Raw genomic sequence first — 17,805 nt, 5'->3', positions numbered from 1 at the left:
TTAAAGTTCAAATTATATAATTTTATTCATTATCCAAGATTACTTTACAAAATAAAAGACATAATTTTCCATTTTGACCTTGAGGTTTTGGTCAGACCTTTACTTCCTTGATTCTTGTTTTGTAAAACCACACAGACCCACACTGAGCCCACTTCCTGTTACCATGACAGCCATTAGCCCCCAGCTCGCTGCGAATCAAAGAGACACACATGAAAAGGTTTTATTAATAAAAGTTGCCTTCAGGAGGATACAGGCCAAGTGATTAGGAAAATGTGTCTCCACTCTCCTGGCCCCGCCCCCAACAGACCGGGCATCTGGGTTGGGCGGAGCCATGGAGGAGCCCGCCACATCTGGAAACAATTTCAGCACAGGCAGTTGACATGCGGTAAACACGGACGCACACTCATAGACAGTGAGCATCCGCAGTAATGTGTATGTGTGTGTGTGTGTGTGTGTGTGTCTAAGTCTAAGTGTGCCTCTCTGATGTCTTATTTTTGGCTTTCTTTAATCCATTAGCCTTAGGATAGCTGTACTTACAAACTACTAGTTAAAAGCCATCACCAGCACGGTTGCCACGCCGTTTATAGTGGCAGGGTTTGGCAGCTTGATAACTGAAGAATTGCCTTTGTCATGATTTCTGAACGATCATAAAGGAAACATCTGACTTTAATCAGACCTTACAAGCATGTGACATCACAGAGAAGGACACAAGCTAAACTCGCAGTGCATGTTATATATATATTTTATTCATTTCCAAATCTACGTGATGGTCAGCTCACATGGTTCACGTGTTCCCTGAAGCTCCACTAATTGCATTCCCCCCCACTTTCTTCTATCTAAAAAAAAATCTAACTCACAAACAATAAGCAGTACGCGGTGACAGGAAGTCGATGCGGCGTGGACGGGCGGGCCGTCAAAGTGGACGGGTCACACGTCACTGCCTCTTTTTCACACCTGGGTCCACGAGTCCTCTCGCCCGACACCACGTGGGCCCAAGAAGACCAAACAAAGACGGGCCTGGCAGCAATGTGGGCCCAAACGTCGGAGGGGTCCAGACGGCTGCAGACAGACATGCCACAATTACCGCTTTCTTATAAAAGGCTGATGTTATCTAATACACAAACCTCTTTTTCTCAGTCCACACACTCACACACACACACACACACACACACACACACACACACACACAAACACACACACACACACACACACACACACACTGGAGATCACACTTAAAAAAGCTTCTGCAGACAAAAATAGCATGTGAACCGTAAAAAGGTCCTAACATCCTGTTGCTGAAACGTGATTGAAGGATACGACTTTTCAGTGGGCACCAGCAATTATAGAAACGATGTGACGCAAAAAAAAACACACCCTAAGATATGATTATGGGGCAAGTTCTGTAATTCGGCACCCTGCGGCACTAGTGTCTGATGAAAGTCCGAATCCGCTTCTCTCTCCCGCTTCTGATAGCGGCTGCGTTCAGAGACTAGCTGCTCCCAGGTTGGCTAAGTTCACAGCACTTTCCCGCCACATAATGTAAGTGGACATTCCGGTTTCTGATGCTAAAGAGAATCATTTAAAGGCACATTAAAAGCAATTATAATGGAAATCGTGCAGAAACTAGAGCATCGAGGAAGTAGGCTTAAATTGGATGTAAGCGAATGAGCGGCGTCCAAATGCTAACATATGCGCGCGACACGCGCTGCGTTGCCATGTTTGCTAATTCCTTCCTCCCATTTTTTAAAATTCCATTTTATTTGTGCCCATCGATTTTGTGGGAGGACGAGATCGGGCTGCCATCGGGGGCCCATGCATAAAACGGCAGCACTGACCTGTGCATTGATAATTTGCCATGAAAGACAATCAATAAATAACAAACACTCCCTAATCAGCCTCGAACCTGACAGCATGACATTCCATTATCCCTGTCTCGTCTGGTGGAGTCCCAACAACCAAACCTCAAAGGGCATGATTTCGAAACTGCACTCTTTGACATGCGCACACACACACACACATTTGCACTCACATGCACACACACACACACACACACATTTGCACTCACATGCACACACACACACACACACACACACACACACACACACACACACACACACACACACACACACACACACATGCACACACAAACACACACACACACACACACACACACACACACATTTGCACTTACATGAACACACAAACACACACATACTTTCCCTCACAAACACATATACAGACTCACAAGCACATGGGTGCGCGCACACACACACACACACACACACACACACACACACACACACACACACACACACAGACATTTGCACTTACATGCACACACAAACACACACATACTCTTCCCAAACACATATACAGACTCACAAGCACATGGGCGCGCGCTCACACACACATGAGCGCGCGCTCACACACACACACACACACACACACACACACACACACACACACACGTGCACACTTCTTTTACCAACATCTGGCTGCAAAGACACCTCAATCCGGTGAACAATGTCGAGAACACATTACCAGATCCTCCGACACTCTTTTGAGTGTCTGATCTGCAGTGCAGCTTCCCTTCTCACAGGCTGCCGGCCAATTTGCAGCTAATCCTGGCAAGCGCAGGAACACACACACACACACACACACAGTAACGCACAACAGCCTAGCGACGGCCTCGTGCCACTTTAACTGGCTGACAGCTGTGTGGGTGTGGAAGGGGGTGTCGGTATTTCCACTATAGGCCAAGTGGAATTACCCCCCCTGCCTTTCTGACACTTCCCACAATCGATATGTGCAGGACCCGGCTCTGGAATCAAAATTCATAAATCAAGAGCAGAGGGCATGAAATAAGCTATGTGATAAATCCATTATATCCAGTCCAAGAGCCGACCTCATGCCTGCTTAGCTACTGTCTGTCTGCTCTGCCACTCTCTCTCTCTTCCTCTCTCTCCCCACTCCCTCTCTCCCTCTCTCCACCATGCTAGGAGCTGTATTCAACCTACGTGCACGAGTCACATGCCTGACAGAGCACAGCGTACTCATGTAAACTGTGACTCCTCAGGGGGCTGAAAGTATTACATGCCAGCGCTGACATTTATGGCACGCGTGTGTGTGCGTCCGAGGGCGTTAACGGTGTCACCTGGTTCTGTGATATCAATCACGCCCTGCCGTGCAACCTCCAGACTAAATCTGCACTACCGGGTCATGCCAGAGCGCAGAGGCGCGCAGGATATAGGGACGACCCGCAGGAAAACGGGCCTGGTACAGGACGTCTACAAAGCGGACCTACGCACGAAGCAATGCTGAGTGCTGCTGAGAGTCCACGGGGGCTTCTCGTAAGACCACGCCAGCAATTCGGAAATCAGACGTCCGTGTGTGCCTGGTGAGACCAGCCAATCAGGGGAGAGCCTCGAGAGATGTAGACCAGACGTGCCTGCGGTAAGCCGGTTACGTGGCAGCAAATTCAAGACAGTGCACCTTTGTTTGTACCTGGACAAGGTTAAATGTGTGTATCAGGATTAGCGCTTCAGCTAACACCCACAGGAAGGGCCTCGTTCCTGCGAGCTGAAATGCAGGAGCTTGCTGTGGGTGTGAAGCGCTTTGAGCTCTGGTGATCGTGGCTGACGGACTCGCACAAACAAAACGTGAAAGCATTATGTTTCTATGTTTCCTGTTGTATGATCTATTGCCAGTAATGATTCTAAAATTGTTTGTATCATGTACAGAAATTTTATTATTCTAATGTTTCCATAAAATACTAAGATATGTAACGTACAAAAAATAAGAACAGAAAAACAATAGGCATGTACAAATGGTGGTAGAGTGGTGAGACCTTTGGTCTGGTAGAGTGTCATACCAACATCTAGGAATTGTGTTAGTGGTAGTGTCATTATTTACATCTTAATTACACTACTAACTCCTATTAAAATGTATCATATAGATGTTAATCATTTTGTTGGAGAAACATGAGGAGGGATTTGAGTACATTGCATACATGAATATATATGACAACGAATGAATATACATGAATGTGCATAGTGTGTTTGAAAAAGAACACAACTGTAGAAGCTGAACAGGCAACCAGCCTCCTGCGTGGTACGTGGAGTCATTTTGTGGACACCTTCCAACGGCTTGGTGCTTGTGTTCCTGGATTTGTACTGATCGGATCAACACTGTTCATCTGACGCACAGGTCCAGCTTGGAACAATGGAGCTTATATGTTCAGATCTTGCTGAAGTTCACAGGTTTCGCCAAATGTAGGCGTCCTGTCCAGCAAGGTCCGTGTGTATGTGTGTGTGTGTGTGTGTGTGTGTGTGTGTGTGTGTGTGTGTGTGTGTGTGTGTGTGTGTGTGTGTGTGTGTGTGACCGGGTGAAGGTGATGGCAGACAGGACAAACAAAGGCTCCTCTTTCGTCCCCCCCATCTGTATCTCAGTCTGTAGGAAGTATTCTTCACCAGATTCATAAAGTGCTAATATTGAAGCCCAGTGCGGCGAGGGGTGAGGAGGAGCCTGTATCGACTGTGTGCCATTAGCAGGGCGCCTCCTCTATTTAAAGATGGGACGGAAAGAGGCCTCCATGAGTCACGCAGCATTCGCACGGTGCACTGGAGGAATTAAACATTGGTAATTAATGTAATGGAACTAATGTAGCAGAGCTTCCTGTAAGAGCAGCTGACAGTGTGTGTGTGTGTGTGTGTGTGTGTGTGTGTGTGTGTGTGTGTGTGTGTGTGTGTGTGTGTGTGTGTGTGTGTGTGTGTGTGTGTAATCAAAGTAGGGCTGAATACATGAGCAGTGTTGCATGGTAAATCCAGAGATTTTGCTGGGCAGTGTACTCTCTCTCCCTCTGTCTCGCTCTTTTTCTATTTGTGTGTGTGTGTGTGTGTGTGTGTGTGTGTGTGTGTGTGTGTGTGTGTGTGTGTGTGTGTGAGGATGATCTCATAGCCTGGCTGGTGGCGTAATGAAAGCGGGGGGGAATCTGATCGTACAGTTACTCTAGCGCCGACACAATGCTAATCACTCCAGCGCGCTCAGAGAATAAACAGCGTCTCGCACTGCAGCGGTGAAGCATGTGAAGCGTCTGATTTCCAGGAGAAACAGCGCACCTGTGTCATGTTCAAACCCAGACGCTGCTCTGACAGACAGAGAAATAGTGACAACATGAATATTTTAAAAAGTGCGCTGGTTTTGATGTCAAACAGGCCCCTGGGATCAGGGCTGAAGAGAGAGAGAGAGAGAGAGAGAGAGAGAGAGAGAGAGAGAGAGAGAGAGGAAGAAGATGGAGAGAGTGACAGAGAGAGGAAAATTGAGACCATGTTCATCGTGTTCATGTTTCATATCTAACAGTGAAGCAGCGTCTCTGATCATCCGCTGTGTGCCGACCCAGACGTGAGGAGATGTAACCTGTCGCCAACGGCTTCAATGGAGACGACGTGGGACCGGCGGAGCGGAAAACTTATCGGATGTTCCAGTTTGTGGCTCCATGAAATCGGCATCGGGACCCCGGCCCCTTACCCCCCCCCCCCCCCCCCCCCCCCCCCCACGACCCCCTCTCACAGGAAGACACTTAAGAGGAGGAGGGGTAACAAAACAACAGAGGGACAGGCTACGGGCACACACTGACTTAACCTCTGTCACCCCCAGCAGCCCGTGTCAGCGACGAATCAAATAAAGATGAATGAGTTTCATCCCGGGCTGGGGTTCGACTCGTCGGGCCTGATCCCATCAGCCCTCTAACTGTTCATATAGCAGGATTAATAGCACGTCTGTACCTGAGAGGGGGGGAACTGGGTGGAATACAAATAAGTTCCATGCAGTGGGCGTGGGGACTTATTACGGCGCGACACCGCTCATTGAGGAGGTGGGTGGGTGGGTGAAAGGAGTCTACTTCCAATATGAATTGTATCTGATGCTGTTTTAATGTGTTAATTCTCCAAAACAGAAACGTCCTCCATTTAAAATCTTTCTTGGCTGTTAAAGCAGGAAGCAGCCAATGTAATTACTTATATTTATAATTATAATCATATAGTGTTGTCTTCTTTGTGCGCGTGAACATTTACAAAATTCAGAATAATATCTGAATGCAATATCTGAATTTCTAATACCAATTCTAATTCTAAATATTTCTAATAATTCTAATACTCTGCCTTGAAATGAAATTGATTCTCTCTTATCTCTCCAGTCACATTCAAATCTGGACTGGACCTTTTGCATGAAGACGGAGTGCCTTAAGGCAGTCAGTACCTCTCTGGACCTGCACACCCCGCAGGACCGATGGGTCTGGATCGGTCCTGCTGAGTTCTGTCAGAGCCCCCTGCTAATCACCATATTGTAAATATGAATCCTTGTCTCCAAATCCCAGACTCCGTCTCAGAGGTTTAAGCTGGCATTGTAGTGATCTATCCCACATGACACGGTGCCAGTGTAATCCTGTTACAAATCAACACTGCAGATTTAACAAAATAAAAAGCCCTGATTGGAAAAGCTGTGTTATGAGTCTGGGATTAGAGTGTGCTTTTCTGCACCTGTGTCGACTGTTGTAAACCAATAATGTGAAGAGGGTGTGATGTGTGCTGGGGACAGGTAGCAGATGTCTGGATGTCCAGGGAATCACCTTTGTCCTCTATGGCGTGGACACAGGAACGTCTTTCATCAGGACATCAGGGCAGGTCTGGACCAGTGAAAGGGAGATTGCTGTTAAAAACACTGCAGCAAAAGCCTTGAGGATTCCTCCGTAATTGGATTTTTTTTTTAAAGCAGGCAGAAAATATAGAGAGGAAGACAGAGATACATTTGTGTGAATAAAACACAACAGTGTATAATAGCACAGCAGTATCGTGCACTTTCCCGCTGTTAAAAGCGACGGCTGGGGACCGGAGAGGGCCTGCCTTTCCTTCCACGCCCCCCGCCCCGCCCTGTGTGGACCTGGGCTTCGTCTTGGCCTCGTTTGGCCTGCGTGTTCTGGTGCGGCTCCAGGTGCCGCACACGCGCACCTGATCTCTGGGGGACGGAAAAGAGCAACAGATGTTTCAGTGTGGTGCGCAGGGTCCAGAGATACAGGACGTTCGGGACAGAGGTCCTTCATCAGCTGTGCAAGCACAGTGCTTTCTTGTTATACACTGAATGCTGAAGCCTTCTGATTCTCTGTTTTATGGCAGTGCGGCTCTGAGAATGTATTGCACGATAACTGCTGACAACCAAGAGTCGCCTTCTGAGATGAACCCCGCCCAGATGTTACGTGGCAACGTGTGGAAGGAGAACATCTGGACATGTTGCTGTCTAGTTTTGAGAGCTTCACACCAAACGCTTGTTTTCCTCACTGCCCAGGAGTCTCCCAATCAAAGGACGTGAAAACACATTTAATGGAAATACACAAAGCAGAGAAGAAACAGCACCATGACGTTGGTCATCTAAGCTTAATGCTGCTAACGCTGCAAAGGTAAGTGTGCTGGTGGGTTACGGCCAGTAGTTAAGAGATTGCGGGACCGTTATCGTATATGACGGGGCATGTCTGACAGCACTGTGTTGGTTTCGTCCAATCAGCTGTGGCCCTCGACACACGGTTTCCCCCGCAGGAGTCTCTATTCAGCCCTTTGGTGTCTCTGTGCTGTTTATTTAATTCTAATTCCAACCAAAGAGGCGTGGCAGGATCAGACATGGCTGTTCACTAGCGCTACCACATGGCTGAACAATTAAGGAGAAGACAGCAGGAGAAGATCGATCAACAATAATTCCACGGTTAGAAACTTTGCCCACATTGTGGCTTTCTACAAGCAACAAATCTTTTCATTTAAAAAATGCAAAAACTTTGTCTTACAAACTAAGGCGGTTGATCTGATCGCCGGGATTTGTGGGGGTTGTAGTGTAGTGTGCTTAGTGCTGTTGTGGCAATGGCATGGCTGATTGCTGACCCCTGACCCCTGCGTGACCCTCGTCGTCCTGTCATCCCCAGGCCCCTTGCATTAATGAGCCCAATAAATAAAGCACCACGCCGCCGTTCACCAAGCCCCATTCATTTCAGAACAAAACATTAATCAATTCAAATTTATGTCGTAATGCGGGGGCGGTGGTAGGGGGGCAGGGCAGGGGCGGGGCAATCAATTTAAGCTTCTTATGACAATTAACACAGCTTTAGCCACAAGTCTGAAATGCGCTGAACCATCAATTATAGTTTCCATCGAACTGGTCTAGCGCTAATGGAACCACTCTGTTCAACACTCTCTCTCTCTCTCTCTCTCTCTCTCTTACTCTCTCTCTCTCTCTTTCTATCTCTCTCTCTCTCAGCTTTCCTGACCCATCTGCCCAGCAGTTTCATCATCGCTCCCACATGTTCCCAGATGTTCCCAGATGTTCCCACGTCGTCATGTCCTCCTCTGTTACTCCTCCACTTCGGGAGTCTCTGTGACCTTTGCCCTTGCCCCCAGGTCGGAAGGAGAAGGTATGGGGCGCAGGTGGCATCCGTCTTCACGCACATCCGCCTCACTGACGCGACCGCACGCAGATGAGAGTGCACATGAGCGCACGTGGGCACGTGCACGTAGACGCGAGTTCGCGCTCGCGAGCGCACATTGACACGAGTTTGCGCTCACAAGCGCACGTTGAAAGTGCAGAGTTAGAGTCGAGTCCCGGGGCACCACGGAGACACAGCAGTAATTAACAATGAACGAGAACAAGAAGGAAGATGTGACTCGGGGTCCTGCTCAGAAGCAACAGCAGAGGAGGAGAGAGAGGGAGAGAGAGAGAGAGAGAGAGAGAGAGAGAGAGAGAGAGAGAGAGAGAGAGAGAGAGAGAGAGAGAGAGAGAGAGGGAGAGCAAGAGAGAGAGAGAGAGACTGAGAGAGAGAGGGCGGGAGAGAGGGAGAAAGAGAGAGGGAGAGAAAGGGTAAAGAGATTGAGAGAGAGCAGAGAGAGGAAGAGAGAGAGAGCAGAGAGAGGAAGAGAGAGAGAGAGGGAGAAAGAGAAAGAGAGAGAGGGTAAAGAGAGACAGAGAGAGGAGAGGGGGAGAGAGGGAAATAGAGAATTGAGAGAGTCAGTGAGAGAATGAGAGTGTTAATGAAATATTAAGAGAGACATCCCTGATATCTGGAGTGTTATTCATTCACGATTATTTCCAATGTCTTCAGACATGTTGCATTCATACCAAATCACTGCATATCAGATCATATTTGAACCCTACACACCGTAATAATCTCACATGTTAGCCAGGACAAAAGTAAAAATGTATTCACCTATTCTATAGCCTTCAAATAATATTTCACACAAACAGTAGCTGCAGTAACAAAGGCTGGAAAAACATCTGTTGGTAATGTTTTCTTTTCTCAAGGGTGGGGAGTGAAACAAACCTCCAATATAAGCTCAATTTTATTGTACATCTACATCAATTTATTGGCAACCATTTACGGATTTTTTTTCCAAAATAATACATCTGTACAGACTATAATTACTTAGGTTTGAAGATTAGCTCAACTGGATACTTCAATCCAACAGTACAATGAACTGAAAAAGCTCACAGGACACTCTAATTTAACACCAATTCACATTCAAGTACCAACTCAAACTAGCCTCATATTATTTCAATGTTGTAGTCCAACCAAATATACAAACCGAACTGTAATGGCGGCTGCATAGGGAACGGAGTGTAAGGTTTAGCAAGATGGTTTTTATTGTCCATCTTAGACAAGTACAAATGAACAAGCTGACAATGCAGCACTCTGTGAATGACCAAGGCAAACTCAGGTTGAGCCACTTGATCCTTTTTGACGAGCAGACACAGGGTCTCGCTGTCTACACATGCAGGCACAGGGACCGTCTCGCTCTCTCAGGATTTGGGACACAGCTCAGCTTCATTCTTCCAATGCGCCCCCCTCTGGTTTGACCAGGTACTGCGGCAGCCTTCACACACACCTGACAGCCAGCACTGCCCTCCAGGTCCACAGGTGAACGGGGTATGTCATTACTGCTCGGTCCCTTGTCCAGGGGTCCTGCTCGAATGGGCTTGAGTGGTGACACATGGAATGCACGGCTGCTCACCAGCGATGTAACGTCGTTAATTTTTTCTATGGATGGTTTACAGTCTGGCGTAGCTACTGGCCAGCTAACCCCTCGGTCCCACTGTCCTTTGTAGCTACGCAAACCTTCTGTCCCTGCGTGCAGTGCGGGGTTTCACCTCGTCTCCTGTCTCTCTTCCTTTTGTAGGCGGTGCGTCTCTGCCCATATGTCCCCACAGCAACCGTCTCCATGTCTGGATGGTTAGCCCCAATGACAAGGGGTTCCAGGGGTATAGCGGAGGCTGGACACCAAGAACAAACCCGTAAAACCCATTAAACCCGTTAAACCGCATGGCGAAACGAGTTGTGCGTGTGCTCTTCCCAGGGGAATTTGGCGCTCCAAGTGTCTGGATGCTCTTGGCATTACAAACACAAGAACTTGCTTTTTGTATCATTCTCTCCGCCTGGTCATTGTCTCATGGTTGGTACCCATGGTTGAGCTTGCTTAGTATTTCACGCCATACCCTGGAAGTGAATTGACCCCCCCCCTGTTAACATGATGTCATCCATCAAACCATGTAATGAGCACCGTGTGGTGTCTAAGTGGGACGCGTGGCCTGGTAGGTGGACATTGTCGATGGGGGTTCGGTGCTTCAATCTCTCGGTCGAGGTCCCAGCGGGCGGCTCCCAGTAAACAGGAAGGAAGGAGCACTGGCTCCAACCTGGTGAAGTCCATCTTCTCGCTGGTTTGCCATGAGAGCGTGTCTGCCTTCATGTTCTTCTCTCTTGGTCTGTTCATGATCATAAAGTTGAACCAGGAAAAGAAGCGTGACCACCAAACCTGCCAAGATTTGAGGTTTTTGTGGTCAATGATCACCGTGAAGGGATACTGCACTCCCTCGAGCCAGTTGGTCTTCTCCTTGAAGGCCAGCTACGTGACCAGTAGCTCATGGTCTACAACTCCAGAGTTACAATAGTAAGCCACTGGCCTGAGCTTCTCTTCCCTGCCTGTCTGCTGGGACAGCACAGCTCCTGTTTCCTTGTTAGAGGCATTCACCTCAACTATGAACAGTTTATATAGGTCAGGCTGTTTGCCGTGGAGTAGATCTGTGAAATGCTTAGCTGGAGGACCACCTGGAGGAGCTGGAGGAAACACCTATAGAACCACTGGAGGAACCACATTGCGTCTGGGGTTGTGGCCAACAGCTTCCACCTTACTGGGCTGCACGTGTACGGAGCTCTCCCTGATGATCTCACAGTCTAACACTCGGCAATAGGACCACTGGGATCATCAAGTCCATGAAGATCCCAGCCATACCAGAGTCCACGATGGCTGAAACAAGAGACGAGCAACTTGTGATTGACTTTCACAGAGACTTTGGCAGATGCTGCATTACTCACTGGGCCATCTTCACTCCCGTTGTCTCAACGTCATCGCTGAACCCCGCGTCAGTTCCTCTGGGGCATCTGCTGGAGGATGTTCTTGGAGGAGATGTCCTGCTGAGGGCATGGCGTCTGTCATGCAGGAGGCAGTTTAGGTCACCTCGCTCCTGACGACAGCCTAGTTTCGCCTGCAGATCATCTTTCAGTCCTCCACAATGACATCCACTAGCGCTTGGGTCGTCCTGGAGCTCAATGATGTATTATGCTGCGTTGAGCCCTGATGCAGGTGCAGCGAAGCTTACCAGCACACACTCTTAAACACAGCTTAGAGCTCCCGCACAAACTCTGGGTAGTTAGCCAGCAGCGACAAGGAACCAGATACCAGAGCCCAAGAATATAGCTCTTCTCATGACACGGAAGATGGTGTAAGCCACCTTGGCTCTGTCAGACAGGCGAGATTGAAAACCGAAGCACAGCTCATATTGGACTATAAAGTCCTCACGTCCCCTTGATAAAGCTCTCGAGGGGTGAAGATCACTCTACCAGCCCATTGCTGGTTTGGGTTCCACCTGTCTGGCCTCTCCTCCCACAGAGAGACCATAGATGCAGTGGCCCAAGTCTTCCACCATGGCTTGGAGCTCACCAAGCTCACCATGCTGCAGGTTCAACTCTGCCGCTTGGTGAACCAACAGGGTCCCCCAATCGGGGCTACTCACCTCAGCCCCGCATTATGAAACAAATAAGAGGCACAGGAAGTGAGGATTTAGCAAGATGGTTTTAATCGTACATCTTAGACAAGCACAAACAAACATGCTGACGATGCAGCACATAAAGTCTCTTAATAACGGCTCTGGGAACGCACAAGGCAAACGCAGGGTTGAGACACTTGATCCTTGTTGACAAGTAGGCATAGGGACACACACTCTCTCTCTCTTTCTCTTTCTCTCTCTCTCTCTCTCTCTCTCTCTCTCTCTTCACATGCAGGCACAGAGACCGTCTCGCTCTCTTGCGGCTGAATGAGCAGCGAAGTCAATTGGTACCTGTGGGCTTTAAATAGTGGGAGTGGCCTATGGGGAACAGGTGAAAGGAGATGTTGGTAATGTCCAGATTGGGACTAAGGGATTGGCTGTGTTCATGGGGGCGTGTCCCTGTGTGGCTGGGACTTTCACATCGTGACACAAACACACACACTAATACACACAAACTATTTATTATTATTGTTGTTGTATTACCATTGTGTTCCTCTCGCTCTTGTATTACTATTGGTGTTATTGTTATTATTATTGCTGTTGTTTTTTATTGGTTTATTTTCTTTTTTATCACTACTTTCCTCAATCTTGGCTCAAGTATTATTTTATGCTAATTACCATTCTTTTTATGTTCATTATCATAAACATTTCATGTTGTTTTTAATATTGCTTTGGCAATACTGTAAATGAATATGGCCATGCCAATAAAGCTTATTGAATTGAAAATTGAATTTAATTTAATTGAGAGGGAGAGGCTGGGAGAAGAGAATGAAAAAAAGGGGAAGAGAAAGTAAAAAAGAGAAAGAGAGGGATAGGCAGAAAGAGAGAGGGAGAGAGAAAGAGAAAGGAAGAGGAAAGAGGGAGGGTGAGAGAGAAAGGGAGAGAGAGTTTCAGTGAACAGATGTAGATAAGGCAGAAACATCACAAACACCACAGAAACAGGTTCTGTATTTGCAAAACTAAAGATTCAACATCTAAAGTGGGAGGAGTCTGTTATCAGGACAGCTTTCCACCGCTGAGTTTGTTTTCCACGAATATTCGCTCACGTTTTTACTTCTTCTCACGCACTCCAGTAGGAAGAGGGTGGAGGAGGAGAGAGGAGATAGTGAGGGAGCAGCAACAGGTGAGAAAGGGAAGAGTCATATAGCCTACATATACTTCAAGAGAAATCAATCAGGAGAAATTTGAATACAGTGTGAGAAAGGAAACAAACTTGAAATCACTGTGAAATCAGTTTTGTTCAGAGTTTTGCGTTTCGCAAGATCTACGTTAATTGTGTTTGCTGTGCTTTAAGTGTTCTTAATCACCGGTTGCCTACACCGTGGTTAACGGCTGATTTTACATGAGATAGGGTACAGTCTTTTAAAACAACTACATTCTCCTTCGCACGTGTTTTAAAACTGCTGGAACTGCCTACTGGAAGTGGCTGTGTGGCCCACGAGTGGCCCGCTAGCCAGTCCAGCTCATGCGCCGCACTCCATTACAGCGCGCGCGCAAAGCACCTCTAAATCATTCAAATGATGTAAACACTTTGGTTCTATTTGCTTGCGCGATTCCGCATGCGAGTGTCGCCTTTTAGGACATTGCACGTGCCATTTACATAGCTACGCGAGGCGATCAATTGGATTTCATGTGCCCTAAATATAATTTAGCTCCCCTGAGCGATCGGGGCTACATGGGATTATACTGGTGATAACGGCATTTCGCATTTACATATACACTTACTTTGTCCACTATCACTACGTCTTAACCTACACGTCCTGCTGCCGGCGGCAAATGAACCTGTCCGAGGTCATTATTCCCCTCCTCTCCTCTCTCCTTTTATTCCCTCTGCCTCTCCTCCTTTCTCTCATCCTTCCTTTAAATTGTGAGCCTATATATCTGGAACTCTGATGCAATTATGCCACCGCGATTGGCTGCCGGTAGAAGAAGGATGAAAAAAAGAAAGAAAAAAAAAACAGACCCGGACAAAGACTGGCTTTGTGTATTGAGGAAAAAAGAATAAGGCTCGAAAATTGCCTTAGAAGCTCTCTCTCTCTCTCTCTCTCTCTCTCTCTCTCTCTCTCACACACACACACACACACACACACCCACACACACACACGCACGAACACTCAGATCGAGAGGGGCACATACACACATACAAAGCTCAGACAGCTTCGGTTTCCCACAAGAGGACAGAATAAAAGTCGACACTTTCTATTAACAATAACAAGGCGAAATACAGAGGTTCTTTATCTCTTAAAATGTAAATTTATACAAAGGCCTGCACCTCCTTGCTGTAAATATCCAAAGCCTGTTAAGAGTGCAGAACCAGACTCAATTGATTTTCCCTTCTCCTCCTGGTGTGGCCATCTGCAAATGCTCGTTGCCTGGCATTACATCAATGGCAAAATTAAAAATCCTCTATTCCCCCAAACCATGTGGGAGATCGCTGAGGTTTGGCCTGTTTGCTCTTTAAATTATATGATTGATTTCCTTTAAAGTTATTTGTTTATTTTAATGTTCATATCTGCTCCTTCTGAGTAATTTTTCTCGTTTATTCAATTGATTTTGCTGGGTCCTGGTTCTCCCCCCCCCCCCCCCCCCCTCTTTCTCTCTCATTCTTTCTCTCTATCCCCGCTCTCTCTTTCTCTCTCTCTCATTCTCTCTCTCCCTCTCCCCTCTCTCTCTCCCTCTCTCTCTCACACACACTTTAGCATATTGCAGCATACTAGTGTGCTCATTTACATTATTAACACTGAAAATTTATTGATTTCCCAGCATGCACTCGGGCAGTAGGTTCCTGGTTGCTGGTGACCACCCACATTCTTTTACAGAGTTGGGGAGGGGGGTCCAGACACGCCTTCACCTGGAAGTTTAAAAAATAAGTGCACATCTAATGAATGATTTCAATACACAGAACCAGTAAGGTCAACTGAACATGAATGTTTTTTTGGTTTTTTTTGGGGGGGGGGGGTTGTTAATTTTTATCAGATTTTGCCATAATAATAAATATGAGGTTACATTTATCATACAAACATGGCAAAAATGCTTTCTCATAATCATTATCGTTTGTTGCATTTAGATGCAGCGTGTGCCTGTTTTACGTATCACCGATGTGAACCAGCTGTATAAGAATTGTTAGTTCCAAGGGGCAGTTTTAAGATGCATCAAAGAAAACAAGCCTAATAGCTCTAAATGAATGAAGCCAACTCACTGCCATGTTAACCACTGCGAGCCACTTAGCTACAATGTGCTGGAGCACATTGGACAAGAGCTGTGTGCAGACATTAGCATGCTGACACACGCCCGCCCTGCCGGACTCGATAGAAACAGACAGAATTTACGCAATGACACACAGAAAGGCCACACAATATCACGTGCGATTTCCCTATATAACCACTGACCCAAGAAAAGGTCCAATCAAAGCTCTCCTCTTTATGCTCCGTTGTCTCTACCTCTCTCTCTCTCTCTCTCTCTCTCTCTCTCTCTCTCTCTCTCTCTCTCTCTCTCTCTTTTTCTCCTTTGATCCCAATGCAGCTTTTAGATAATGCTAATATATCACTGGCCAACGGGATGGGACAAGATAATGGAGCTTTCATTGCAAGCTGATTAACTTGGCTGTAGGTTCCACCTCGCCCCTCTCGGCATGATGGCCCTAATTAATAACGATTGCTCCCCAAAATGTGCAAATGGAACGATAAACGAAGGACCAACTAATTAACTGCAACCATTTCTACTAATCATTAGTTAACATCCCGTTTTGTCATCATTACACCGATGCACATGCAAGGGCAGATAAAACCAGGTCAGCCCTTTTTTTTTTTCACACCCCCACCCCGGCCACCCCCCCCTTCCCCCCCCATAAAGCCTGACAGCCATATTTTCTTTCCCAGTAAAAAGACAAACAAGTAATTAAAGTGAGAGCTGAAGTAAGGGTGCCTGCAAAGTTTCCATCACTTCTGTATTACAGAGGAGGAGCGTCCCGGAGTCATTCTTCAAAAGAACTGCTGAATTCGTCCCAATCACCCGGACGAGGGGGGCCAAAATGATTGGTTCCTTTACTCGAAAGGAGGGAGAAGGTGAGGGGACTGAGGTTAAAAGGAAAGAGGGAGAGAGAGAGAGAGAGAAATGTGGGGAGAGAAACGATTCTGATGTGTTCTGTCAGCGTCATCTCTCGCACGCAGCGTTCCAACTCATTTAGTTGCCGACCCTTTGCCAGAGAGAGAGAGAGAGGGAGCAAAGGTGAGAGAGAGAGAGATGGAGGGAGAGAGAGAGGGAGGGAAGGAGGGAGGGAGAGAGGGAGCAGAATCAGCGCGGGTGGGAAGTGGTTGTTTATCTTCACAAGGATGCTGCGTGAGCTTCTGAGTTGCTGAACAGCCGTGTTCATATCCACGCCTGTATTTACGCGCAGCTTAGCACAGCGAGGAATTGACAGAGCCCTCTGATGGATGGACGGCATCAGCTGAAATGCCACTCAAAAAGTTAATAGTCTGTCTGTGCTGGACAGGCAATGACCCTCTGGGCTCAGGCATGAAATCCTGGCAAGACTTTCACAACTCTGGATGTGTGTGTGTGTGTGTGTGTGTGTGTGTGTGTGTGTGTGTGTGTGTGTGTGTGTGTGTGTGTGTGTGCTCCAACAAATGTGCAAACTCTTCAAGCTGATTGTTTCAAACTATATGTAGTCGTCGAACTAATATCAATATACTGTTATAGTATAGTAAAGTATAGAGCTTCAAATCTTCACAGCAAAAAAGAGGAACAAGCCGTAAAGTATAGCATTTAGAAGAATAGCATTTAAACCCACCATCCATCATCCACAGGCTGCACTTGGTGTCCAAACACTCGGATAACCAACAATATTTGTAATATAATATTCCAGTTAGGCCCTGAACGCGTCACCGGTGTTTATAACCTGCCTGTGAAGTACTGGACGATTTCAACTCCAGGGCACGTCTTCTACATGACCTGTCATTTCCTGGATCAGGGTAGGCAGTGGGACGGCACACTTATTGCTGAAAATCAAAACACGTTGAAGACGGCTACATGCAGTAATGAAAAATCTAAAGACCTGTCGATACGTGCCTTTCCAACTGCCTGATTTACGAAAACTTTTATGAAGACAGTAAATTTCATGTCTTATTTTCCTCATCTTCTAAAGGAGGACACAAGGAAATCAATAGGTCTCCAAACCCGCCCTGAATTTTGTCAGCCTCCAATTATTATGTGATTGGCAGGAGGGGGGAGGGGCTTGTCCCTGGTGTCTCATGGGAGATGTCTGCTAAATGTTAAAAGATGCAGTGTAGGAGTTTATACTTCTGAGAATGACTCATCTGATTCAGAGTGTTGGTACATTGTTGACCATAGTAATTTTTCAAAATAAAATAAAAATAACTTACTTCATTGAGCACTCTAGTTTTGTCCTAACTAGATATTTAGACATAATGCTGCTGTAATACTGCGAAGTCGTGGTCAGAGGTGAACTTCGGTATAGCCGGTGTGTATTTTATTTAAAATAATTAACACCCTTGAGCCACTGTGTCTTTGGACATAGATAATGCCATTTGCTGTGATGGATAATTAAAGTCTAGCTCTTATTTATGCATAGAAACGTAAATCAACAATATAATCTGTAGCGTTTTTATGCTGATAAACGAGGGGAGTCGGACTTCGCCACAACTCCACAACTCACAA

The 17,805-nt window shown here is 46.7% G+C and overlaps 1 long non-coding RNA gene across 1 annotated transcript; it reads right to left on the bottom strand.

Annotated features, from left to right (window-relative positions):
- Positions 1-155: 155 nt before the first annotated feature.
- LOC143496554 (uncharacterized) lies at positions 156-2,589 on the bottom strand. The gene is made up of 3 exons (XR_013125641.1): positions 2,486-2,589; positions 858-1,059; positions 156-188 (listed from the first exon to the last, which is right to left on the bottom strand). It is a non-coding gene; the product is annotated as an uncharacterized LOC143496554 (long non-coding RNA).
- Between the last annotated feature and the right edge of the window lie 15,216 nt (positions 2,590-17,805).

The sequence above is a fragment of the Brachyhypopomus gauderio genome, unplaced genomic scaffold, assembly GCF_052324685.1.
Source record: "Brachyhypopomus gauderio isolate BG-103 unplaced genomic scaffold, BGAUD_0.2 sc96, whole genome shotgun sequence".
NCBI classification, from domain to species: Eukaryota; Metazoa; Chordata; class Actinopteri; order Gymnotiformes; family Hypopomidae; genus Brachyhypopomus; species Brachyhypopomus gauderio.
The sequence above is the reverse complement of the archived record's forward strand: the minus strand, read 5'-3'. Positions and strand labels throughout refer to the sequence as shown.